This window comes from Camelus ferus, chromosome 5 (genome assembly GCF_009834535.1).
Source record: "Camelus ferus isolate YT-003-E chromosome 5, BCGSAC_Cfer_1.0, whole genome shotgun sequence".
In the NCBI taxonomy this organism is placed as follows: domain Eukaryota; kingdom Metazoa; phylum Chordata; class Mammalia; order Artiodactyla; family Camelidae; genus Camelus; species Camelus ferus.
The window spans coordinates 65882534-65908267 of record NC_045700.1 but is presented as its reverse complement, the minus strand read 5'-3'; the positions used below and the strand labels follow the sequence as shown (position 1 = coordinate 65908267).

At 41.1% G+C, this 25734-nt stretch overlaps 1 protein-coding gene across 5 annotated transcripts in view; it reads right to left on the bottom strand.

The window, feature by feature from the left end:
- Positions 1 to 25734, bottom strand: part of KLF7 (Kruppel like factor 7) — a 390342-nt gene that overhangs the window by 218987 nt on the left and 145621 nt on the right. For 2 of the 5 annotated variants that reach the window (XM_032479987.1, XM_032479985.1), the window contains exon 5: positions 8647 to 8793. The exons of the other annotated variants lie outside the window; for them this stretch is intronic. The gene's annotated coding sequence lies outside the window, so the exon portion shown is untranslated. The remainder of the gene's footprint in view (positions 1 to 8646; positions 8794 to 25734) is intronic. 5 annotated transcript variants of the gene reach the window in all.

Below are 25734 nucleotides of genomic sequence, written 5' to 3'. Positions count from 1 at the left end.
GCTACCCTCTGCTCCTCCTCCCTTTCTGTCCCTCTACACAGGACAAAAAAATCTATGGAATCAAAGAGATGTGTACTTAAAGCCCATGCCTTCCACTCCAGGTATATGGGACTCTAGAATTTCTTGTTCAAACAGGGCCTACCTAGACCTTGTCCTGTGTCTGTCCTCCCAAGAGAAGACTACACCCCAGTGTGAACATCTCAGGCCAACCTCAGCGCCATGGACAGAGCCCTATGCAAATGAGGGACTCTACACATTAAACTTCACCAGGTTTGTGGCAAACCTACCTCTACATGGCACCAGAGTCTCTGTGATGCCACCTTTCCAATCTTGGCCCCCAACCCAATATGGAAACTACTCTACCCACCAAAACCCAGTCTATAAAAACTTTACTGCCACCTCAGCATGGCAACCATGCAGGGGAAACAGATACAACAAACTCAAAGATAGAAATGTACATGGCTCTGAACACTGAACTCTTCCTGGATAATAATTATGTGACAGCAGACATCTCTCTTGAACTGCCATGACTCCATCTTTGCAGCCTCATTGCCATGCAGTGCCTCCAGTGTTTCCATTTGGCAGAAGTTGGGCAACTTTTCCTTAAACCTAACTCTTTCCCAGTCTCTTCCTCCTTCTTAACCCCATAACATATCACATACAAATCCCTCCTGGGCCCTCAACAGCTCAGGATACCAGCAAGTTGACCCCTATGGCCATAGTTGATGGAAGGCACAACTCCACTCCCTACATACATTATACTTTGAAATGAGGGAGGGAAAGGAGAGTGGGACAGCAGTGGTCAAGGAGGACTGTCCACCCTAGTCTAAAGTAAAAAGACTTTAAAGCTGATCCTTTGGGGAGGGCTCCCCTGCACTGAGTATTAGTTGCCCAAGCAGCCACCCTCTTGCTTTCTTTCCCTTCTAATCCTTTGGCCTCTGTGACTCTGCTTTCCTCCTACCACTACCCCATCTGCTCAGAGGACACCCCCTCTGACGAGTGGGGTGATTCCTCCTCATGAAATGAACTTGGAAATCCTAGGCAAGCCAGCAAAGGGGTCTAGGGCTTTTTCCAGCTTATAGCCCTTGGCCCCTCACCCATGTCATCCCCCTGGTGCCTTTGAGACCTCTGGCTCTCTCCCCTGATCCTCTCAGAGGACCAGCTTTTGGACACTGTTATTCACATTCAGGTGTATTAAATTAATAGCATCTCCTGCCTTAAGACATGCGTCTTTTAAACAGATGACAAAGTCTTAAGCAAAACATTCAAAGTCAACAAGCTTTAATAAAATGTCCAGTATGTATTTAAGAAAAACTGCTAGGCATCTTAAAATAGAGTATTACATTTAATCATCAAAACCCCCTGATGATTTGGGAGTAATTTAGCTACCCCCAAAGAGGGGACTTGGGAGGAGGCTGGGTGACCTGTCACAAAGGTCAGAGGAGTAGGGGTGGGAACAGGCAGTCACTGGCCTGGATTCTATCTGGCTGGCTCTTTTACACACACACACACACACACACACACACACACACACACACAGCACAAATGCCTTTGGGAGGGTTCGTGCGGGAGTCAGGGTGTTACGGACACGTAGCCTAAGTCCAAGGCTCTCATTCTGCATCCCCTGCGCTGTAAGGGCAGCCAAGTATATGCAGGGGGTTGGGAGGGGCACCTAGAAGGAGAAGGACAAATTTAAAAGGACAGATTTACGAGGCCATGAAGATGTTTCTCCCAGACTCCTGAGTGCAGGAGTATGACTTATTTATTTTATTTTCATTTGTAACCAAAACCTTCCCCTGACTCCCATTGGCCCAAGCTGAGAGGGGAGAGAGGGCTGGCCCGTCAGGCGTTGATCACCGGGCCAACGGGAGACAGTGTGGCGTGATGCTGACGCAGCCCACTGACAAGCCAGCGAGAGGCCCAGGGGAGCAGCTCTGAGCCGAGCAGCTCGAGCCAGGCAGGTAGGGAGCTGACAGCTGGGGAATTGCTAAGAGGCGCCGGGCTGGTGGGGGCAGGCTGGTGAAACAGTGGACTCAGAGAAGGTGTGATTCTGCGATGCACGATGCACAAACCCTGTTGTTTACCAGCTTTCCTTGGAGCCTCCTCCGCTTCCTCAGCTCCATCGAGCTCACCACTATTTCAATTTCCTCTGTCCCTTCCCCCCACCCACATGATCGCCTGTTCAGGCCCCTCATCTCTATTCTGTAATGTTTGTCTCCTTTGCTCCTTTTGGGAGAAGAAAGGGGGCAGATGAATACACATTAATAACATCAAAATGTCACTTAGTGGTCAGCTAGAGCAGAACAGTCCCTCTGCTGTCAAGACAAACTACTGAATTGAGAGCCGCAGAGCCAGAAGAAAGAACAGGCTGAGGATTAAGGGGTGTCTGCAGTGGGGACTCATGAGGGATGGGCACAGGTTTCGCGTGTTAATGAAGGCTTGAGGACTGCGTGGCCCACAGTCCCTGGAGGGACGCATCCCAGAGAAAAGGGGAGCTGTGTCTCCAGGCTGAGTTCTCTGTTAAGAAAATGCAAGTTGGGAGGGAAAGGGGAGCCAAGCTTCAAGCCTATGGGTAAGACCCGAATTCTCTGCAGAACAGTGACCCCAACATTTGCATTCCCATACTGATTTATTGAGGATCACAGAATCCCTTGCAAAGGGACCCCACGTGGCAAAATCCATCATCCCTTTTGCTCAAAAACAACAAAACAAAACTTCACTAATCAGGATGCATTTACCTATCTCGCCTGTGACTTTTCTGGATGATGTTCAAAACAATATGAAACCCATGCTGACACCTCTCTTGTCACTGAACATAATCACCCAGATCTTTTACACCAGACAAGGCAATGTCATAATTTTCACTTATTAAATGAGCAGAACAGACACTGTCGATATGATGCCTGGATTATGCAGACTATTTGAACCACAGGTGATTCTCAGCAGCCCAAGGTCACATGCTCCCTGCTCCCAAGGTCTCTGGTCCTCCATCTTCCTATTGGATGAGAGGTTATATTATTCCCAATCTATAGATGGAACAGTAAAGGCCCATTTCAGTGGAAGTGACTCCAGGAGTCTGTCTTTTCACCTATTTCAGGAGAACGGGTGCCACTGCAGATATATTACTGCATAATCGGAAGGCCTCATGTCTGAGCTGCCATTTTGGAGCTGGTTTCACTCCATCAGAGGATGGGAGCCTCAGAGTTTAGCTTCTAGTCCCAACTCTGACACCTGCTTTGTGTAGAAGTCCTTAGGTCCAGGAGTCAGAAGGCCTGTGTTCTAAACTTAGAATTACCACTTAGCAATCGTGTTAATCATATCACTTAAAATCCTCCTGTGGCTTCGGACTGCCCTTATAATAAAATCACAACCCATATTCAGAACTCTGCATGACCTGGCTATTGCTCATCTCTCTGACCCCATCCCATACCTCTCTCCATCTCACCCTGACTTCCCAGTCACACAAGCCTTCTTTATGTTTCTGAAGTCACCCAGCCTTGTTTATATTTCATTGTCTTTGTATTTGTTGTTCCTTCTTCTTATATTGTCCTAAAAGTGCCTGGAGTCTACTAAGCATTTGGCTCTGAACAAATACTGGATTATTCAATGGGTACATAAAGCATAAGTATAGGACAACAATAAAGCAATGTCATCCCAAAAAGGGTTTTAGGGGGAAATAATTTGAAATTTGATATTTTTTTAATCTAAGTAGGTACCATGAGAAAGATAAGAATCTTTCATTTGTTCATTAATTCATTCATTTAGCAGACATTCATGGTACTTATGAGCCATCTGTCTCCTCTAACTGCAAATTAAGTTCTGTGAAGACAGAAACCTTGTCTGTCTTAGACTCCATCAGCACACAGAAGGTGCTTGAGAAATGTCTGTTAAATGAATGAATTAATTAATGAACAAATGAATGAATGTAATCTCAGGCTAATCACTTTCTGAGCCTCAGTTCTCTCATCTTTGAAGTATGACTAACACTAATATTTTTGTCTACTTCAAAGTGTTGGAGAGAGTCTGAAATAAATATGTGTATGAGACCCAGTTTCCTAAAATACAGAGCCTGAGGCAAGGATTAAGAACTGTTATGGTTTTATTTGGAAAGTACAATCACAGGGCATCCAGACTGAAGGCAAAAGGAAAAGAGATGAGGACTGGGGATTAACAGACACACATTATGATATATAAAATAGATAAACAACAAGGACCTACTGTATAGCACAGGGAACTATATTCAATTTCTTATAATGACATACAATGGAAAAGAATCTGAAAAGAAAATAGATATATATGTATGTATATGTATAACTGAATTACTTTGCTATACACCTGAAACTAACATTGTAAATCCCTTCCCTTAAAACCTTTGTTCCCTTTGGGATATTAGTCAACTATCTTCCCAGGGAGCTGGCCTACTGATTAAACAGCCTTTCCTTTCCCACCAACAAAAAAAGAAAAGAAGAAAGGAAAAGAGATAAGAATGGGAAAGAATGAAATGATGAGTTATCACACTGACCAGTGCTTCATCTGAAGCCACAAAGGGTCACAACCAGTCATTTGACAGGAGTATTCACAGGACCATGCAAGATATCTATGGAGAAACTAAACTTTGAAGCAATCCATCAAGGAAAGATGGAACACTGATAAATATTGACCCACTGGAGAATTTACTGCCCCATAATTCCAGATTGCCCCATTTCCCACCCCCTTGAAAGCACGCAGGAAGTCTACAGCTATGTCCTTTAGTATGATACTTCATCCACATTGGAAGGTGGCCTGAAGGGCCCGAGGCTCCACTCCTGTGGCAGGGTGACCACAGGTGGTGAAAGCCTGCAGCCCCGTAGCTTCAGGAGGGGCAGCTGCTCAGAACAACTAGCTGAGAGGCCGCGGTGTGAGCGAGAATGGGAGAGTCCAGTGAGGATGAAAGGATACACGTAAGGTACTTCTGACAAAGTATCTGAAAGTGATTTGACAACTATAAAGCCCCAATGAAAAGTGTTGTTTTATTGGTCTTTTAAAAAAAAATTCAAGTATGTTTCTATCTCAGTCTCTGCACTTGTATAAGTTTGATAAGCTTTCAACCAGACTGTGCAAATGAAGTCTTTCCTGTTTGCACTGTTATTGTTGAAACAGCCCATCTCCGAATAAGCCACTTTATCTCCTCATAAAAGTCCTTCTGTCCAAAATAGGAACATAAATGTACTCTGTTAAAGTGCGTTTTTTTTTCTTGCAATGTTTAGTTTCTGTTATTGAAAGAAAACACAGCAAATATGAGCAATCCAGATGGGAGATATTTTTTGTGTAAACCTCTTGCCTCTTGATTCTCCCTCCATCACTCTTTTCTTATAGCATCCAGTTCCTTGAGCCCATTCTTGTGCTGGTATATTGCCTACACAGTGATCAATATTAACAGACTTCCAACATGCCAGTAAATGTTAACAGCACAGAGTCCATGTAGTGGTCAGAACAGAAAGATTTCCTAACCTGAAAAGCCTCCATTAGCAATAACTTGTTGACACGAGGCCCCTCATCAGGTTTTATCTACAAATCCAAGACCCTTACTATTAGGGTTAGCCTGAATTGATGTCAGCCCAAACTGAGGAGCCCCATGCGTTTTAGATTTTTATTTCATTCCAGAGCCTAGTAAAATGAAATGCTAGGCACATAGTAGGATGCATGCACATGTGCGTGCACACACACACACGTATTATTCATTAAATAGGTGACTGAATGAATGAAAGCAGTCAGTTTAGAGAAGAAGTTTTAAAAATTAAAAGTACAGCCTCTAGAACCAATCTGGGTTCAAACACCAGCTTTAACATAAAACAGTAACATAAAGTTTGCTTAACCTCTTTGTGTCTCAGTCTGTGCCTCTGTTTACTCACCTGTGAAATGAGGATAATAGTAACAGTTCCTTCACAGGTTTGTTGTGACAATTAAATGGTGCAAGGAATGTGGGTCTCTTAGCCCAGTGCCCAGCTCCCAAACAAGAGGAAAAGCTTAGCTTTGATGGTATTTTTGAGTGTGCTACTAGCCCCCACCTTGCCCATCAAAATCGGGAAAGCTTTTCCATCATGCCATCTGCCTTCACTGGTTCAACCAGGCCCCAGTGTACACATGTTTAAATCCAGTGTAAAGCCTGCCTTTAAAAATGTGTGTAGGCAAAGGGAATCTCATACTGGCCTTGGCATTTACGTTGTTTTGTGATACACTATGTTTTTAAATGTAGTGCTGTCAATTGATTTAAGTATCTTATTGGACAATTTTACTGTTCTGTTGCCCCGAAGCTTTTTAAAGCAGGAACCAATTTTTTAAATCAAATAGATAAATGTAAAGTCGTTGCATTTGAAATAAAGCAGCATAAGCATTAGGGCCAGAATTTCCACTTGGGCTGTTTAATTATTTCCCTGGAGGTTTTCCTAAAATTTAGAGGAACAGCAGTGGGGACAGGTGACTAAACTCTACTGCCAACTTTCTTAACCCTTTACCTGGTGTCATCCAGGCCTCCAAGTCCACTTCCATGAAGTTACTGCCAGGATCCAGGCCACATGGGAGCTCGCTCATCCTCCTGGGGAGAGGTAGTCTGACCTCAACTATTTCTCAAGTCCCTTTGACATCCAGTTGCGTCTCCCTCATCAATGATGGAACAATGGCTAATGAGTCAATATTTTAGACTATTTCTGCAAACCGTTGCTTGTCTCTATTTTGTAAGCTGCAAGTCACCTTAATTTTAGTACAGAAGAGCTCTCTGCTGTCCAAAATTTTAGTACAGAAGAGCTCTCTGCTCTCTTCTTCTCTAGAAGAAAACTGAAGTTAAAGAACTTTAAAAGTTAGTATCAGTAGTAGCAGAATATTCTAACCTTACATGCTTCCTGCTGTGATGCAGTATGGATTGCTTTTGAAGAACTCTTGATGAAAATGCTTAACCTGGATGGAACTAAGCCTTTGACCTAATTTCCAGTATACAAGAAGTATAAGGGATAGAGAAAAAAATAAATAATACCACAATAGAACAATAAGAAAAATCCAGATAGTGGGAAATTCTACAAGATAACTGGCCTAGTCTCTCAAAAAGTAATGTCATAGAAAAAAAAAAAAAAAATAGGAGGTGGGAGCAGTCCCAGACTAAAAGACCAGAAACACCAAATGCAATGCATGACTTTGGATGAATCCTCATTTGAAAAATAACAGATATAAAAGATATTTCAGGGACTACTGGGGAAATTTGAATTTAACTATTAGATGATATTAGAATTACTGTTAATGGTCCTAAATGTGATTATAGTGAAGGATGTTCTTTAGGGGATGAATACTGAAGTACTTAAATATGAAGTATTAATCCAAATGATCAGTAAAATATTAACAATTGTGGAATCTAGGTGGTTGGTATGTGGGTAAATAATTGTACTATCCTTTCAACAATTTTGTATGTTTGAAAATTGTCATTATAAAAGAACTTTTGAAATGCTGATTTTCCTGTGTGAACTTCTGAAGCTATCAACAATTTGAACATTTGAGAATTCACATTTCTACTTCAGGAATCGGGGACTGGTTGGAGGAAGAGGGCATATCTTAAAATCTGGCCTCTATACCCTATTTGGTGCGTTATATATTTCTCTGTCCTCTTGGTCACCATTCCAAAGGAAATGTGTAATATTATTCTTTACGCGTAATCTTTGCTAAGAATTTGATGAGCAAACAGACCAGGTACACAGTATTTCATGTATGGAACGTACCTGGTTTATTATTTATCAGACAGGGCCCGTACAATTCTCCCTCACCACCCCTGATTAAATATTGTGTTCTCATACCCTTCTGTAATACAGATTTCAAAGTCCTAGACCTGTTAAAACTGGGGTCATCCTTCTGTGTTTCTCATAAGAAGATTAGTTTCTAAATCCAAGATGAAAGAATCTCTCAGCACAATAATTGATAAAGAAAATACGTCTTGGAACCAAATACTTGGTTTAATCACTGGGGTAAGGGAGAGGACATTCATTTGATTGATGAAATAGAAAGGAGCCAGGATTTGTTTAAATTGGCAAAGCCAGCATTATTTGGGGTTTCTGTGTCTTCCGTGAGTCATAATATTCAAAGTTATTGCAGTCACAAGTAGAGGAGGTCAACAGTGGCGCTATCACTCTTCCTGTGCCTGTCCCTGGGTGCTCTAACAAAATAGGGCACAAGTACACGTGGAATTATTTCAGTCGGGGCCAAAGTGGAACTAAAAACCAGGACCCAAACTACTGAGTGTGTTTTGAATTGTTTTCGTTTGGAGGATTTATGCCCCTGGAAAACACTTCAGTCTGCCCCTTTCTATAAAGCACTCTTCTAGCAAAATGAAGCCCCACCTTACAAGACCTCAACATAGAATCTCATCCGGGCTCCTCTTCTGAGACACCTCATCAAGAGAGCATTTTACTCTTTTCTTTAAGATCTAAAAAGAAAACTGTGGACTTTCATTCCACCCATGTTTTCATTCTTCCTTTTACTCTTCGGATTTATTAGATTCCCACTGGATGGCAAGCACTGTCCTGGGTACTTAGAAGATACTAAAGAGCATAAGAAAGTCAAGATTCCTGCCTCCTGGGATTTATTACGAATAGTGAGCAATGAGGACTGGGAGTGAGGGGAACCTACCTTAGATATCATGGTTCAGAAAGGCCTCTCTGAGAAGGTGAACTTGGAACTGAGACTGTTGATCAGAGCCACCCACGTGGAGATCTGAGCAAGGGCATTCCAGGCAGAGGACCCAGCTAATACAAAGGTCCTAGGGCAGGAGCAAGCCTGGTGGATTTGAAGGACAGAAAGAAAACATGAGTTACTGAAGCATGGTGAATGACACAGAGAGAAATGAAGTGCAGGTTTTGGTTAGGCGACTGGACTTTATTCTAATTGTATTGGGCAGCCATTGGAGGGCTTAAAGCAGGAGAGTGGCATGATCTGATTTACACTTGAAAAAGGCCTCTCAGGCTGACACTTTTGATCAGGGACTATCTCCTCACATTTAGCCCAAACTCCTCCTGCTGCAATTAAAGTGCATTTTCTCTCCTCACAGTGAACTGATGCTACTTGAAGCTGATATTAGTTCAGATGCCTAAGGAAATATCAGATGGCTATATCAGGATCCCCAGAAGGCTGGAATGAACGTAGTAAGAAGACCAGGGTGATGATCATCAACGTGAATTATAATCAGAGGCCACTGACAAAAATAAAACCTGTTTCCTTCCCCACTGATAGTCAGGCCAGTTCCTTCCTGAGCCCTCCTATAGCTCTCATATTCTCTTTGATCCTCAACCCCCACCTCCCCACCAAGCAATCCGTGGTATCAGCAACATCAAAATAGTAGAAGACTGTCTCTAGATTTCATGGTAGGGGAACATACTGTTGATGTAAAAGGATGTTAAACTAGGATGGGTGGGACTTTCAGGGGACCCTCCCTAACATAATTTACCAAGTTTCATAAGAACAACAAGCATCTGTGGCATGTCAGCCTTGACCTGCTCCTTTAACTCCCATATCCTGGGCATGTGCAGCTAAGAAGACAGGTGCCTCCTCTCCCCGAAGTGCACAGCCTGGGGCTATGATATCACCCCAGGAGGGGTACATGGCCAGCAATATTTCTCTTTCCCCTCCCACCCCCACTGCCCTCAGCCTAGTGTTGCAGAAGCACTCTTTCTAGCTGGAATGGCCTAGAGGTTGGGGCTCTCTTCCCCAGTCCTGCACCAGTTGTAGCCCATGACAAGTACTGGGGCCCTGATCACACTTGCCCCAGCTCCATCAGGAGGTTCCATTTGGGGAAGGGTGAGCTGAGAAGACTAGGGCTGGCACTGCCCCCACCGACCAGTGCCCCCGATTGAACTGGAGTATAACTCCTAGCTCTGGTGCAGCAGCGTGAGGTCCGGGGAGTGGGGCTGGCAGACCCGAAGGATGAAGAGTTCTGAAGCTCTGCCTGAGGGGGCTGTTTGGAACAGAGAGTAGAGAACTCCATGCTTAAGGGTGTTGTTGAAAACATTGGAGATCCTGGAAGAGAGTAATTAAGAGGAGAATGATAGCTCCAGGAGACAAGCAAAACAGCGGAGCAGCCAGAAGTTTAACAGAGAAAACTGGGAAAAGAGCAGCTGGGAAAAGCCCTCCTGGGATGAGTCTGCCCTGGCTGGAAGCCTTGCTGGCACAAGGGGCTTAAACACAGCCCCTGACCAAACTGTGAACGCTAAGGTGTTCTGACCCAGGGTAACTCCTAGGTTTAAAACTAAAATCCCACTTACCCCTGGCAAATTGGCAGGTTATGGGCATGCCCAAGGCTGAGCCCTCTTGGGTACCATGAGAGATACAACCTCCAAGCTGCAAGTCCTCGACTGAACACGGGGCAGTAAACACAAATTTCCAGAACTATAATAGCAACCGCGAACCAATATACACATCCAAATGTATAGAGAAAAGAACCTAATTGGCTAAGGAGGCTAAGTACCACCTTTGATCAATAAGTGGCCAATGCCAACCCAGACCCAGAGATGACCCTTACTTAGCCAGGCTAATAGACAAAACAAAGGGAAAAAATGTAAGCATGATAACAGGGGCTATGGGAGAAATAAATGTTACAGGATTAGTTCAGCCAAGTCACTAAACAAATAAACAACTGACAAAGCCAACAACCACCACCACTTCTGGGGAGTAGACGAGGGAATCAGTATCTAGAGTTGCTCTATTATACTACCAAAATGTCCAGTTTCCAAAAAAATTATGAGACATGCAAAACTGCACTCATAGGCACACCTAGCACCCAGATCTTGATTTTGAATACCATTCTCCAATAAAAGGAAACAGGATTTCCTCGGAGGGATGATTGAATCTAGGACAGGGGCAAGAAGTATATAAGATGAGCCTGGAGCACCTTGTAATGACACAAAATAACAAAATGCTGAAAAAAAAATTAAAACGCTACACTGATAGGGATATGCCAAAGGGGTACAGGAGCCAACTGAAAGAGCTCCCGGTGGCCAAGGTTGAAGCAATTTGAGCAAAATAAATAAATACAATAGTATTGGATTATAGCCCACAGTATAAAATAAATATTCATGTGTCCATACTGATAGAAAAAATGATTGAATAAATAAATAGAGCAGAAGAGACAAATCTCCTGGTGGGAGAATTTCAAATAATTTTTGTAGATATTCTGTGCTTAATAAGGGAGCCATAACTTCCCACTCCTTAAGTTCAGACTGCTCACAGTAACTTCCTTCCAAAGAGTCAGTATGGAAGATGGGGGTGGGTGAGAGTAACTTTATGGTGGATAAACCTGAAAAACATTATCTCAGAAAGATGATCAAAGTCAATATCAACAGTGATAAGTCATACTAATAGTACATGCCCTTGATACGATGTAATGAAAATGGCACTTGACCTCTATGGTTCTCCTCGACAAAGCTCACAACACCAGTTTAATCATGAGAAAAATATTAGACAAATTCCAACGGAGGAGAATCCTATAATATACTTGACCAGTATTCTTCAAAACTATCAAAATCATCAAAAATAAGAGAAATCCAAAAACTGTCACTGCCAAGAGGAACCTAAGGAGATACAAAAATTAAATGTAATATTGTATCATGGATGGGATCCTGGAAGAAAAAAAACATTAAGTAAAAACTAAGGAAATCTGGGATATATACCCAAAAGAATCAAAAGCAAAGACTCAGATATTTGTATACCCATGTTCATAGCAGCAATACTCACAATAGCCAAAAGGTGTAAACAATCCAACAGGTCATCAATGGATGAATAAACAAAACGTGGTATGTCCATAAAATGGAATATTATCCAGCCTTTTAAAATAAAGGAAGGAAATTTTGACATATGCTACAACATGGATGAACTTTGAAGACATGATGCTAAGTGAAATAAGGCAGACACAAAAAAGACAAACACTGTATGATTCTACTTATATGAGGTAGCTAGTTAGTCAAATTCATAGAGGCAGAAAACAAAAGGGTGGTCAGGGGCTGAGCAGAGTAGAGGTTGGGGAGTTAGTGTTTAATAGGTAAGAGTTTCAGTTTGGGAAGATGAAAAAGATGGATGGTACACAACAATGTGAAATTTTAAGTGACTAAAATGGTAACTTTTAAGTTATATATATTTTATCACAATTTTTTAAACTAAGAAAGTCTGAATGAACTATGGAATTTAATTAATAATATCAATGCTTATCCTTTAATTGTGACAAATGTACCATACTAATGTAAGAAGTTAATAATAGGGAAAATTAGGGGTAGCATATATGGGAACTCTATTATCTTCTCAATTTTCTATAAGCCTAGAAGTATTCTAAAAAATAAAGTCTTTTTTTTTTTAAAGAAAGTAATAAAGGAGATATAGAAAAACAAGGAGAAAAAGATATGAGACACAAAGAACAAAAAAATCAGAATGTCAGTTGTAAGTCCAACTGTATCAATGATAGCATTAAATGTGAGTACATTAAACAAGTCAATCATAAAAAAGAGATTATCAGACTGGATTTAAAAATCAAAAAACAGGATCCAACTATTTGCTACTTACAAGAGGCATACCTTAGATTGAAAGATACAAATAAATTGAAAGTAAGAGGATGGAAAAAGATATATCAAGCAAACAACAGCCATAAGAGAACTAGAATGGCTATATTCTTATCAACAAAATAATATGGTCACCTGCTTGCTGCATCAATTTTGTGGTCCCCTTGCAAGATGGACCTGCACCCAAAATTTGGGTCCAATGTTAAGTCCACTAACAACCACACCAAAAGGGTATAAAAAGGCTTATTACTTATATAATGAGGCTATCTGAGAGCAGCAAGGTGGGCTTCGCAAGCTTGTCTGAAAATGGGAAATGGGTTGGGAGAGCAGGAAAAGAAAGCTGGCTTGGGGTTTTTGTTGTTGTTGTTGTAGGCAATGGGGCCAGGATGAAGGTTCCCATGCACTGCCGCAGTAGAAATTCAGCCACTTATGTTAAGGAAACTCCAGGTAAGAAAGTACCAGTGGTGTCTCCAAAGAAGCCAGGGAAGTGTCCAGAAGAGAAAGAGAAAGCACTGAGCATTTACTAAGTCCTGCCTTGAGCTTCTACACTTGAAGAGCCAGAATGCAAGTTTAGAAATATGAAGAGTAAGAGCAGAAAGAAAGCAGATGACCACACCCCCTTCTCTGACTGCTGGCTGTCAGTCAAAATAAAACAAGATAATGAGACCGAGAATGACTGCGAGGAGTTCTGACTCCTGTGATTATGGTGCTGGCACCCGAGTGACACGGAGGAGGCTGTCATGATGGAATCTGAAGAGGAGTCCAGGCAGAAGGAACACGCCCAGCTCCCTGCTGAGCTCACAGCTAGTGCTCCCTGCTGAGCTCACAGCTAGTGCTCCCTCAGTATAAACCCAAGGCTTCGGCTCATAGGATGACTCATGAAACCATTGTTAACTAGACAAAATTCTCTCCCAGGAGCCTGAAGTTTCAGAAAAATATCACTTAAAGTTATCAAGCACTTCACCTTTACATGTATATGCACATAGGCCAAGATTCAGCTCATTGATGTGCCAAGTAAAAATCTTGCTGGTCCTCATACAGGTGATGATAATTTCTCTTCCACCTTGTATGTCATTAATATTATGTAACTTCAACATGCGATTTGATAAGGGAATCTTGCTAACGTCCTGTTCCTCTTTCTTTTTGGGGATAATGTTTTAATTAACTTTGCTCTTCAAGAGCCTTAGCAAAGTGTGACACATAACATTTTTCCTGTGAGAAAGGAAATACGAACTTTGTCATTCTCTTCTTTACTTTTAGAGACAAAATCACTTGATTTGTATCAAGAATTATTTTGCAATTGTTCTGGAAAAACTCTATTGGTTTACCAGAGAGGACAGTTGGCTTTAAAGGGATGCACACAGGTGTAATATTAGTTGTTACTATTATAATAACTAATATTTACTGAGCACTTGCTGTATGCCAGGCATTGTGCTAAAGGCTAACATGACTTATTTGAATCAGACAACAACACTAGGGGGTTAATACTATTATTTAAATTTTGCAAATGAGGAAATTGAGGCTTAGAAAGTTTAAATAACTGTCTATGACCACATTGTTCTAGAAAGTGAACTCAAGCACTCTAACTCCATATTCTCATAGCAAAACCTGACCATCCTACGACTATACCACTCTGCTTAGATGGGAGTCAGGGTGGAGTTAAGAAGAAAGCTGAAGAAGTTGAAGGAAAACTGGGCAGCATCAGCAAGGAAAGGAGAGCTTAAAGAAGTTGTCCATAGTGTTTCAAGACCCGGAGAGTAGGAGCCTTCTTCAGTTTTGCACCCCAGGCACCTCTCTTGCTTCAGGCTGTCCTGACTCTGGGGAGGTAGGAGAAGCAGTAGGAGATGAAAACAGATAGGAACAGAGGAGGATCCTGAAGGGTCCTGTGGATTCTACTAAGAACTCAGACTTTCACTCAGAGTGCAGTGGAAGTCACCAGAGAGCTGAGGAGAAAACAGCATGGCCTGATTTAAGCACTAAAATCTTTGGCTGTAGGTTGATATTAGGATGGAGGAGGGTGAGGGCAGGAGCTAGAAGATCAGTTAAGAAACCACTGCAATCATCCAGACAAGAAGTGATCGTAACTTGGACCAGGTGGCAGTGGGACGGTGAGAAGTAGTTGAATTCTGAAAGATTCTGAAAGTAGAGCCGACAGAATTTGCTGTTGGATCAGATGTGGGATGTGAGAGAAAGAGAGGAGCCAGAGATCCCATGGATGATTTTACCCTAAGCAACTACCCCAGAACCCAAGCAATCTGAGTCCTAACAAAAAGTCTATTGGATTTGGAGTTTAGAAGATGCTAGATGATCTTGGGGAGAGCATTTCCTGGGGAGTGGTGAGGACAGAAGTAAGGTTGAGCTAAGTTAAGAAATAAATGAAACATAAGGAAGTAGAAGTAATGAGTATAAACTATTCTCGTGACTGTTTATGGAAAGGAGACTTAGCTAAGACACTCTAGGTCAGGGAAAGCTGTATATATATTTTTTAAGATGGGGAAAAAAAATGAGTGCATTCATATTCTGAGAAAAAGAAACCAATAGAAAAAGAATGATTAAAAGCACCTAGTAGAGGAAAGGGTGATTAATTGAGTGAGCCCCTAAAGAGATGGGGGTGGAAGTGACTGCAATTCAGAACTCAAGTAGAGGGGCTAGATCTGAACAAAGGAGGAGTTGGGGGGTAAGGAAGAGTGTGGCTGTCACTCCTTCTACATGAGAGAAGCAAGATGTTGCTGGATTGGATATGCGTTTTCTGTGAATTAGGAGGTAATATCATGAGCCAGGTTGTTCAGATTGAGAACAGTGAAAAAGTTAAATAACTTCTTGAGAAATGAAGCATAGGATTATGGGTGCAATGAGGACCCAGAAAAGCTGGTGATGGTAAGTATGTAGTTGAACCAACTTACATGGTTGTATGAAACAGACTGACTTAGCAGTAAACACTTTCTGCAATAAAATTTCCATCCATGGACACAGCGGACCACATCCCATGACTTAAGAATTGGTAAAACATGATCTACAAGACAAAAGCCACAATTTCAACTACTTAAGAAGGAATGATGCCCAAACTTTCCCATTCAAGTTATGCGTAGTTGACATCAAAGCCTCATTCTAAAATAGGTTTAGGTCAATGTCAGATTTTTTTTTTCACTAAAGAAAGACTCCCACGTCCCTTGCCTCTTTCACAGTTTTTACGAATATATCCACTTCAGTTTTCAGTCTCATCCATTTCAACATCCAATTTCTGTGACAGTAACAGACATAATACAATTATGAAAATTTTAAATTGCACCTTATTTTTTTAAACAGAGAGAATATTATTTGGTCTTTACCTAAAACACAAATCTTAAACTATTTCATTCTTGAAACTTTTCTAGCCTACTTTTAAGATTCATCAAGTCTTTCCACTTAAGAAAGAGAGATAAGTATAGTTGAAAAATGCCTTATCATTGTAGTAGTTGTATCATTTATTTTTTTCTATTGGGCTATGTGCTTAGCAACTTGCACATTAAGCCTTCTATTAAGACTATATTAATATCATAAATATGCAAAAAGGAAACCACTCTGAAAGTTCAAAATAATAGCAATAACCTTTCCATCATATAAAACCTTTTATCTCAAGATCTCCATGCACTTCCCCCAAAAGCCCAAGTACCCTGCCCAACCACTTTTGCAAGGAGCCAATTAAAATGCCAACCTCACTTTATTCACTGACTCAAAATGCTAGTAAGGACTGCAAAGCAAACGCCCAACATAATCATGGTTTTAATTCTTAATGTTTCCTACGGCAGCATTTATAATCTTTAAGAGGACCGGACCTCTAGTCTGTAAGAAATCTCAAGTGGCTGCCTCCTTCTTGGCTTTATTCTTTAGCCAGAGTTGATGGAGTGTGATGGGGGTGGGGAGGGTGTAGCTGTGGCAAACTCTCAGGTGTGACTGGAGGAATACCCACATCTCTCACTCAGAGACATACGTGCACACTGATGCAATCATGGCTACAAATGAATCAGGGCCCTTGAGGCAAAAGCCCCTGACTAATGCTCTCCGAGGAGCCCACAGGCTGCCTGGCAAACTGGCAAGACCAGGGCCATTACTGAACAAAGCACAGGTGAGCAATGAGCAAAAAGGGAAAAGGAGGGCCTGACTGATGCATTGGGTTCCAGGGTTTGGAACACGTCATCTTGAGATCATTCCCAGGTAATTACAGGGCACCAGAAAGAAAAACTGAACTTCGGCCTGAGTGGTACATGCAAACTCACTGTGAGATCCAGGGTGATTTCCTTTCCTTCTCTGGGCCTCAGGGTCCTCATCTCTAAAGACAAGGAAATCACATAACCACATCAGGAAGACTACTTCTTTTTCCAGCACCCTATGAAATACTCATAGTCGTCATTTCCTGTTCCCTCGAGAGAAACAGTGTCATTTTTTTTAAAAAGTGGAGGGAATTGTTCTTCAAAAACATATTTCAGATTCTCGAGGAAGTATGACAAGTGTTCTGGCATGTTTCAGCCTGACTTCTTCCATTTGAAACAACAAACCAGCACAAACAGTGGAGAGGAAAAGCATTTCTCTCTTCATCCTGAAGTCCTGTAAATGTCAGTGAAAGGCATTTTACCAGCACACATACACTTCTGTGGACAGAATCAATAGGAACATTTCTGACCACTGCCAGTCTCCTGGAAATGCTTAGTGTGGAGTATCTCTCACTACAATGGCTAATTCTGCCCAGTCACCACCTCCTGAGACATTATTCCTTAAAGTGTCATCTTCCTAGAATTGCATCCTAGGGAGCCATTTATTAAAGAAGTAACAAAAATCCATAAATATGTCAGCCTCGTTTTTCACCTGAAGAAGAGGTAAAAAAGAAAGATAACTTCCCCCAGCCTGGGTCAAGCCAAATTTAGGACTTTAAAACAACAATAAGAACACTTGGGGTGTGGGGAGCCAAGGAAGGTCCCTTGAGAGAGAACAGCAGAGGCTTACACCCAGGCAGTGGCTACAGGACACTTGAGGTCCCCAGATCTCTATTTTGCTTCTGAGAAAGTGAGAGGAAGAAAAGGGTTGTCTCAGATTTTTCCTCTTAATAAATGATGCCCCTGGAAACCATGTTTTTTCCATTGTGGAGAGTGTCTGAGATCTTAGTTACATACTCTCTCCAGGTGGAAGAACAAAGGTCCTATCCGGTAACGAGGGAGAGCTGAGCTGAACTGAAATACCAGTTGATCACATTTCGGGGTTTGCTTATAATTGATATCACTTTGGTTACCCCCAGACCATTACTGAAGGAGAAGCCTCCTGATGGCTCCCCTCACTACTTTGCTCTGCAACCACTTCCTGGTGTTCTTTGAAAGTTGTACAAGAAGATAAAACCCAGACACATTACGTCAGAAAGATGAGGTGCTGAGAAAACTTTGTAAGGTAAGAGGAAGCAGGTGTCTGAATAGGGGAGTTTTTAGATTGGGGTGAGAGCCATAGGAAAAAAGGAAGTTGGTTCTTTCTATTTCCAGAGAAGAGGAAAATTATTTTGTTAAAGATTAAGCCTGTATCAGGGCAGAAGCAGACCTGCCAACTTAGTGTTACTCAGGAAGTTTACTGTTCACGCGTTTTAGCACAGGTATTTTCCACTCTCACCTAGCACAGTAACTGCATGTCTAAAACTAATATTTGCAAAGCCGGCCAGATGAGGGGCTGTATTGGTTCAATAAAAAAACCTCCCTAATGCACTGAAAATATGATTTACAAAAATCTATCTTTTCATAGTACCTTTCAGGAGCACAGATATTACAATAAGTGAATACTCCTGGACTCAGACATTAAAAAAAATAGTCAAGATAAATAATTTAGTGTTGTTCAAAGAAATTGCACATTTATATCGAAAACAATTATTTTATATAAAAACTGCACTACTCATGAATTTGGTTTTTACCTAAAATCGTATTATTTGCAATTGTGCTCCTCCCACAAATGTTGACACATAAACTGTCTTTCTCTTTACATATCAAGTCAACAACTATTCCATGCCTTTTATATGACCCAAATTATAAGTCACTGTGAGAGGTATAGAGACAGGATATGCAGAGTACCTCTTGTGAGATAGATTTCAGTGGTATCTGCCAATAACCCAGGTTCTTTCGGGTCCTAATTGGGTTGCCTTTATTTTCTAATAACCCATGTGATCTGTAGCAGAAATTTTCCAGATGGTGACCAATGAAATCACCAACTGTTCACGCTTGTCCAAGACTGAGAGAATTCCTACGATGCCAGACTTTCAGTGATAAAATTGCGAAGGTCCCAGACAAACCTAGATAAATTGTCCACTCTGAAGAGTTGAGGAAGAAATGAAATTAGTAAATCATAATAGTGTAATAGTCAGTATAATTCTGGTCACCAATTCCAATGTGTGGAAGTCTTCCCCACACCACTCAGTAATTCTCTGACACCAGCTGAGTACCCTACAATTCAACTCAATTCTGACCCTACATACTGGGATATAGTGTCACATCTCACAGGTTAAGTATGCAGTTTTACAAGCCTGCCCCCCACCCCACTTCAGACACCAATCATAAGTTCAAGTTGTCACCTGTGCTTCTGACTGACTTGTAGAAGGGGGGTTACCATAACCCCCTCTTTGGGTTTGATGAATTTGCTAGAGTGGCTCACAGAACTCAGAGGAACATTTTACTTACTTAGATTATCAGTTTATTATAAAAGAATATAACTCAGGAACAGCCAGATTGAAGAGATGCAGAGAGCCAGGTATGGGGAAAGTGTGCTGAGCTTCCACGCCTTCTCCCAGCCACCACTTTCCCTGAATCTCCATGTGTTCACAACCCAGAAACTCTCTGAAGCCCCAACCCTCATCATAATGGGTTTTTATGGAGGCATTATCACAAAGATACAACTGATTACATCATTAGCCATCGGTGATTGATCTCAATCTCTAGTCCCTCTCCTCTCAGTGAATGTGGGGAGTTGGTGGGGGGCAGGGGGGTACTGAAAGTTCTAACCCTCTAATCACACAGTTGGCTCCACTGGCAACCAGCTCCCACCCCTCAAAAGTACTTCACTAAAAAAATAACTTTATAACTTTATCATTCTCATTGATTAGGAAATTCTAAGTTTTAGGATCTCTGTGCAAGAAACTAGGATGAAGAACAAATATATATTTCCCACTATAAATCACAGTATCACATTCACACACGTTTGTCCACTCTTTCTCTCTCTTTTGCTCTCTCTCCTTTCCTACCCAATCTTCCTCTTTTAGGGTAGCTTTATGGCATATTGACTAAGAAACAGACTCTGGTTTCCAGGTAGATGTGGGTCTAAGTTCCAGCCCTGCCACGACTTTTTAAAAAATCTTGAGCAACTAACTAAACTTCTGCAGTACTGCATACTTATCTGTGAAATACGGAAAACTATTAAGTTATGACAATTGAGAAGTTGCATGTGAAATACCACTATGCCGGACACTTATGTCACATTTTATACATGGTAAGCATTATTATCTCACAGATCACGTAGTTATGGATACTTCAGAATTTCAGTGTTCTGATTATAGTGAGACTGATTTCAGGCCATGCTGTGGGCCAGCTGGGATTAAATCTTCCACCACAGGGCGTTTGCTGCAGATCAATCCTTTGTCCCTTCATTAGTATGAAGCCAAGAAATGAGTGGAACTAAAACAATGCACTGTTTACACACACCTTTCTCAATTATTCTCACCCAGCCTCTTCAACCAAGGTCGTTGCGTTATTATTTACATACGTACACACATGCGCACACACATACACAGAGACACACTATATAAACACCCACCTCAATACACAGAGGTTTTTATGCTCTTGAGATGGGAGAAGCCAAAAATATTTTTTCCTGTCTTGACAATTTAGCAAGTATGAGGAAAATGCTGTGGCACTAAAGAGGGACAAAGAATTGAAGAGATAGGACCAGGAGTGGAGGAGGCGAGGAAGTATTGAAAAGAGAGTGTGCAGGAAGAAGGTTTTTTTGGCCACAGAGTTCCTGCTAAAAACAGCTAGGAAGCCCCACCACGCGGTGTCTGTGACCTCTTGGTAATTTCCCTGGAGAGTTCCCCCTGAGAGAACTTTACCTTCAGAATCAGGAGGAAGCTGGGTGAGGTAAATTCCCAAACAGAGGGGGTTTGGTGGGTGATGACCTAAAGACAGACTGGGACAAGTTTCCGGGCGGGTTTCCCCTTCCTGCTCTGACAGCCACGAACGCAGGCTCAGCCAAGAAGAGGGGGACGCCGTGGGCAGGGATTCTTGCCGGTATTTTCCTGTCTCCCAGCTTCCTGGGTTTGACATGAAGGAATCCGAGGCCTTCTGTGACCACTCTTGTTGTCTGGGATTCTTTCCTCAAGAGGCGTTCATGAATTTGTCAGGACTGCCAGGAGAGAGTGTGAGTCATGGCTTCTGAGCAGACAATATTCGGCTTTAGAAATTCCCAGAGATATGACTTGTTTATAGGAAAGGAAACAGAGCTATTCTGAGCTGCCAGGGGAAGAGGAAAGCACTGCTCATTTCTTTCAAATGCCTTGCTGAAAGGTCATACAAGCGACCGGAGTGCCAGCAAGAAGCTGGTACAGACACTGGTGTTAGCAGTTCATTTGTCTGCATGCTGGAGGATATTTTGGGGCTTGGTATTTAAAATGCAAGGCTCATAGCATTGAAATTCCACTCTCGGTCTTAAGCCCAGAGGCCTGAGAAGGCCAGTGGGTACGAGCGAGTTGGGTGGTGGGGTACCACCGAGGGGGTTGTCAGCCTGGCTGAGGGAACAGGGCCTGCCCAGTCCACCAGAGAGAGAGGCAAACACTTAAGGCACGAACCTGGATAACCTTCTAACTTCACATTTCCTGAGCAGGCCACTGATTTTCATTCCCATCACAAGGAATGTAAAACTTACTCCACCCTCCTGTGATCTCCAGATGCAAATGACAAAAGACAGATTAACAGGAGAAAAGTAACGCATTTTATTTACATGTAAATAGGGCTCCTCACAAGAAAAATGAAGACCCAAAGAAGTGACTAGACCTACGTGCTTATATACTGGGTTGAACAAAGAGTAGCAGTTGTGGGAAAGTAACTACAACACAAGGGGCGACTGAAGGAAGAGGAGCTCGTCTAACAAGGTCTGTTTGTACAGATTTCTCTCAGCTTGACTCCCCCATCTCTAGTGAGAAGAATGCTTTTTTCTCCTGGTACAGGGAGGGTACCGTTCACATGGGAATGTTATCTCCTGCTTTTAGGAAGAAAAAGGAACATCAGAGTTCCCTTCCTGCACCTGCTGCTTTTCAGGTGCCTTTCACGCAAAGTAATTAATATGCCAAAGCACCATATACTGGGGTGGCGTGTCCTCAACCCCTTCACTGCATTCCAAGCTGTCTCCTCTAACGTCTTTTCTTCATAGTTGTGATGTCAATAGTTATTATCTTAAAAAACTGTCCAAAACTACCAACTTTGGAGAATGTGCCCAAAGAGAGAAACGGGGATTCCCCACTACAACCCCTGCTTCTGTGTTGGCCCACTTTCTTGTGTATTGAGTTTGGCCCTAATACATTCAAACTCATAAACTCACCGTTTACCCATTTACTCTGTTAGCAGAGCCAGTCAGCTGATCACAGAGATTGATTTCCAAGGGAAAAAAATAATCCACTGAGTATTCATTGATTCAACAATAATTAACCTATATGATAATTTTATAGACACCACATTTGATAAAATCAACACCTTTTTCTAATTATGAAGTAAACATTTAAATAGAAATAGGATGCCCCTTAAATGTGATAAAGGTGCTCTTGGCTTAAAATAAATAAAGATTATATTTAATGGGTAAACACTGGAAATATTCAAAATCAGAAACAAACACAGAGGTGTCCTTTAATATTATTATCACTTTAGACTGTCTAGGTAAGGCAGTAAGCTGTGAAACAAAAAGAATCAATTTTGAAAACTAAGATACCACAGTACTTAAAAATCACATAAGCATATATCTGGAAAAACCAAATGAATTAACTAAAAACTTTCTCAATTAATAGAGAGTTACAAAGTGGCCTGGAATAAGGTAAGTAACTGAAAAGCAACAGTATTCCTATATAATGGTAATAACCTAGTAAATAATAAAATGGAAAGAAAAACTATTCAAATAACAACAAACATAAAAGACCTACCAACTCAATGAGAAATGCATTAAAACTTTTAAAGACTTGATTGAGAGTTATAATTTTAATAATTAATAATAAAGTTAAATTTTTATTAAATGGAAAAATTCAACATAAAGATGTCAAGTCTTCTCAAACTTATTAAAATAATTATATCCAAAAATACAACAGGACTTTTCTTGGAAGTCATTAGAATCAGCACGGACTAATTGCTAAGCTTGGCGCTTATAACAAGGGCTGAAAACTTTAAACAGGAAAAATTAGCAAAATATATTCTTAGAGATTAATCTTGTCAGATATTAGAACATGGGTGTAAAACATTGATGAGTAATGTAAGTTTGACTTAAATGTAAAAATATAAACCAGAGGAAAGTGATCGGAACAGATCCTGTTATGCATAGTGTCACATTCATAGATGGCGCTATAGTTCACAAAGCTTTCTACCTACATTATTGTATGCTTTGAAACCATGCAGTGAAACAAGTATTATTATTGTGACAGTATTTTTATGAAGTAACTGATACTCAGAAATTAAGTGACTTGCCCAAGATAATAAAATGAAGATGAACACAGACTTGAACCCAGATTCTTCTGCCCTCCCAAAGCAGGACTCTTTTTACTATACTGTTCACGCAAAGCAATGGAGAATGGACCTTATCTTTAGTGATGTTAAAATTTAGGGGAAAAAAATATTTAGACTCACCCCTTATACCATATACCCCTGCTAAAGAAAAACAAACAAAAAAACTGCAATTGTTTGAAGATATCAATACTAAAAAATAAAATTATAGAACCTTGGCAAAAAAAAAAGACATGCTCCGTACAGATGTCCCCTCACTGAGCTACAGTGCTCCTCTTCTCTCCAGTCCTCCAGGCCCCACAACCTCTGTCTACTCCAAATAAATTTCCCATTATTATGAAGATGTAGAAGTCCCCAAAATGAAGTTGAAACTCTCCAGGAAATAGCTGTTCAAGGAAACTGTAGGCAATCCATTTCCAGGGAGGAAGAGGATGACAGAGAGTGACCAATCAGGAGCACCTATTTAAGAGTAAGAACCAACATAAAAAACAAAAAGGAGTAGACAGCTAATATAGCGCATGCCTATTATGTGTGGCAACTACTCAACCCTGACATGGCAGTGAAAAAACAGCCACAGACAATAAGCGTATGATAGACTTGAATGAGCATGACTGTGTTTCAATAAAACTTTATTTCTATAAATAGGTAGTTGGCAGAATATACTTTGACAACTCCTGTGTTAGACCATTTAAAATAAGTTAGCCTGTTAAATTATCATAAATACCCTTTAGATAACAAATCAGAGGCCAAAAGAAATTACTTAACTTGACCACTTGACCAAGTAAGACAGACACGGGTATTCTCTTTAGTAAGTGGGCAGAGCTAAAAGTGGAACTCAGGTCTCATGACTCAAAACCTGGAAAGTGTGTAGTCTTCTCATTGGGCAGCCTCCAATGATTTGGGGGTGTTAATTGGATTTTGTAGATGGGAAATCTCAGGAGGTGGAGGAAAACCCCATACAGATTAATGAAACAAACATTTGTTGCTCTGAACCAGGAGGGGACTATGTGGATGATTCATGCTGTGATCATTTCAGGAGGCAGGAAGCTATAGACTTTCTCATTCAGCTCATATACCCCCTCTCCCATCCCAGACATTAAACCTGCTTTTCCAAATACAAAGGTTTCTTTGGCTTTGTGGAGAGAGGTGTTTGCTTGTGATGTGTGTGAGAGGTGGTTGTTTACAGAAACCAAGAAATCCCCAAAACTAAAGTGATCTAGAGTAATTCATTTTACTTCTCTGAACCCAAGTTTCCCTTTCTGTAGAATGGAAATGTCTTTCCTCAACCTCTTTTTTTTTCAACAGGATATCAGAATAATAAAACAGAAAAAAAAAAAAAAAAAACTCTGGCAGTTCATTGGTACCTCAGGGAAATGTGTTATGAAACGACACAGTCTTATTGTCACCTGATACCTCATGACTTCAGCTGGCTCCACGTCTTTCCATTTCCCTTTCGGCTGGGAGCGTTGCCGTCTTTACATTTAACACATCTCTGTTGAGGGAACAGCACTATTAAGCCGGTGCTTTGACAACCACATCGACAAGAGACCGGGATATATGACATGTAAAGGTGAAAGGACAGTGACTAAGGGGAGCAAATGAGCTTTTAAACAAGCCTGACACCATCCAGCTAGTTTTCATATTGCCTCCTGTGAAAAATCTTGACATATTGGTACATTGCTATGAGTTATTTCTTCATATAACTCGCTATAGTGGCCTTACATTATTTGATCTTGTAAAGTGTTATCTGGGACTACAAACTTATTTTATTTTAAGCTCAATGACATTTCATCAGCAGTTAACACAGCATGAATAGCTAAAACTCACTTCCGTACAGTACATGAGGCCCCCAGGATTTTGCTGCTTTATTTTTGTTTGAATGGATAGCTCTCTGACTTTCTCTACATTTCATAGTTTCTATTTTTATACAACTTTGTGTGTTTTGAGCCATATTTTTTTAGTCCATTATTACATATTATATTCTTTATTTCACCACAAGATTTATTTATTACCTGCAGTAGTGAAAACTAATTCACTTCACTTCCCCATGTTAGCTACATCAAAAAAGGGAAGACATTCATTTCATGATCCTGTTTACATGGGTAGAATGAAAAGGAGACATAGACAGTCATTAAGGATTCTCTGGGATGCTTCCATCCTGACAAACGTCTGATCTGGACTAGGAGAACAGGGCTTAAACACAGGCAGGGTTCCGTTGAATCCTTGGCGAATTCTCTCAATGTGAGACTGAGACCCTCACGGGTACCTGGATTGTTTTAATGCCTCATGGAAACTCAGAAACTACCAGTTCTAATCTCTATTCAGCTACCGACTCTCTGGTCTTTTCTATTTAAAGCCAGGAAATTGTTTATTTTCTAGTTGTAGTTTAATTTTGTTTTATTTCAAGCTCTCTTGCTTGATTTCTG